Source organism: Acyrthosiphon pisum, unplaced genomic scaffold, assembly GCF_005508785.2.
Source record: "Acyrthosiphon pisum isolate AL4f unplaced genomic scaffold, pea_aphid_22Mar2018_4r6ur Scaffold_20960;HRSCAF=22641, whole genome shotgun sequence".
NCBI classification, from domain to species: Eukaryota; Metazoa; Arthropoda; class Insecta; order Hemiptera; family Aphididae; genus Acyrthosiphon; species Acyrthosiphon pisum.
In genome coordinates this window covers 514,314-516,469 of record NW_021770374.1, presented here as the reverse complement: position 1 = coordinate 516,469, position 2,156 = coordinate 514,314, and positions in this window count along the sequence as shown.

The following is a 2,156-nucleotide window of genomic DNA, read 5'->3' as shown; positions in this document are numbered from 1 at the left end:
ACAAATTGAGCTTTTGAACTTACAATTATCCTGGTTTTATAAAAACATAATGGGGGGCCAACTTCACAGACGTCTACAATTTGTATGGGAATATATGATGCGTATTTAGTTTTGATCAGTCAATAATCTTTAAATGTTTTTTATATATAGTATATGTACATCACGTACTTAAACCTACACTAAAATAAAATTGATAGCTTTTGTCTAAGTGTGTTTTATAATGACTGCAATGTGGTCCCAAAATATATTCAATGTATTGTCACCTCTAAGTACCGTATTACAAACTAGAGATTTAGATATTTTAGCAGGATTTAATTCTATAAATGATGCTAAAAATGTAATACAAGAACTCAGAAAAAATGACTCTAATATGGAATACTTTATCAATGAAGTCAATATTTTCATAAAGGAAAATGATGGTTTTGAATTTTCTGAATTTAAAACCACCCGCATAAGAAGAAAGAAAAAAATGTCAAATCAAGAAAATGTTGATGAATGTATCAAAGACCCCAGTGAGAAGTTTAAAGTAAAAACTGTCTTAGGTTCCTTAGATATAATACTTAGTAATCTAAATCATCATCTTAATGATACCACAATTGGAGTAATGAAAGATTTGGAACTTTTCAGTAAGAAGCGAATTATTGAAATTAAAAAAAACCATTATTCTTTACCCGATGATTCATTTGCAGTGTTTTGTAAAGTTTACGGAACGTTTGTTGATCAAGAAATATTAAAAACAGAGTTCCTTAAATTTTGTAATGTGTATGAATTATTTGAGAAAACAAAAATTCTACCTGAACATTTTCACGTTTCTGACAAAAGTGATACAGAAAGCATTAGTTCATTTGAAGAAGAGACTGATCAAGAATAGGAATTTGAGTTACCTAAGCGCAAGCAAATTAATCCAATAAATATCGGTTGCTTGAAAACTATTTTCAAAGTGTTCCAAAATGGTGGTTTGGGAAATACATTTCCATCATTAGATGCTGCCCTGAGTATCTTTCTGACAATTCCATTATCTAGTGCTTCTACAGAAAGGTCATTTTCAAAATTGAAAATCATAAAATCTAGACTTCGCACGACTTCGTCTCAAGCTAGATTGGAAGACCTTATGATCATAAGTTGTGAACAAGATATTGTTGATAAAATGGATCATGAAGAAATTCTCCACAAGTTTGCAGCCAATAGCATTACATTAACAAGATATTTAATTTAATAATTAATTTTTAATATTATAATGTTATACCTGTTTGTAATTTGACAAAGAATAATATACAATCATACATAAATTACATATAATATCATTATATCTGGACTTCAGACGCAATGAGAACGATATTTATTGACTTGTTTACTATGTCTAAATTTACAATAATATTATTTAGCATTTCCTAATTATAGGAATTTCTATGTGGGTTTATATTCGAGTGCTAGCGTACGGAGTATTGTCGCGACTTGCGGAATCACGATATCAGTAATCGACAATACGTTATGATATAGAAAAAATGCTCTGATCATAAACATCGATGCCGGATGTATGTTTTTGGAAGCGAATTGGATCTAGTTGATACTTATAGGAGGTCGAAATTGAAAATTCTCAGTGCTTTGTAAAATAATTGGAGAAAAAAAATGAAAATTTATTAAAATTGTTTGGTAACCCGCTTGGTTATACCGTCCTCATTTGGATTGTATTTGATTAATTTAAATTTATTTTTCTATAAATATCAATAAAAAATTATTCATTCGGTCAAAAAGCTTAAAAATGTAATGCGTAAGTTTTTTTATAGCTAAAATATTAACTATACATAGGCACCATGGTTATGTTTTATAAGCATTTAAAGTTCAAATTTCGTCATAACCACAGTTAATTTGTAGTTCAAAACTTATAAAATATTAAATGTGTATAGCTAAGGCTAAACAATTTAATACAAGGTCTTTCATACTAGTAATTCATACTTTTACCTAAAAATTACAGATGATTTACGAAAATTTGTATGCAAATACATTGTTTTTTCAAAAATGAATTCATTCTGGTAAGACATATATGAAATTTACGTTTTGCTTACTATAGTTGAGAGTTGAAATTTCAAATATTTTTGAAAAAGTAATAATAATATGGGCAATGGGGGGGGGCTTCAGCCCGTTAGCCCTCCCCC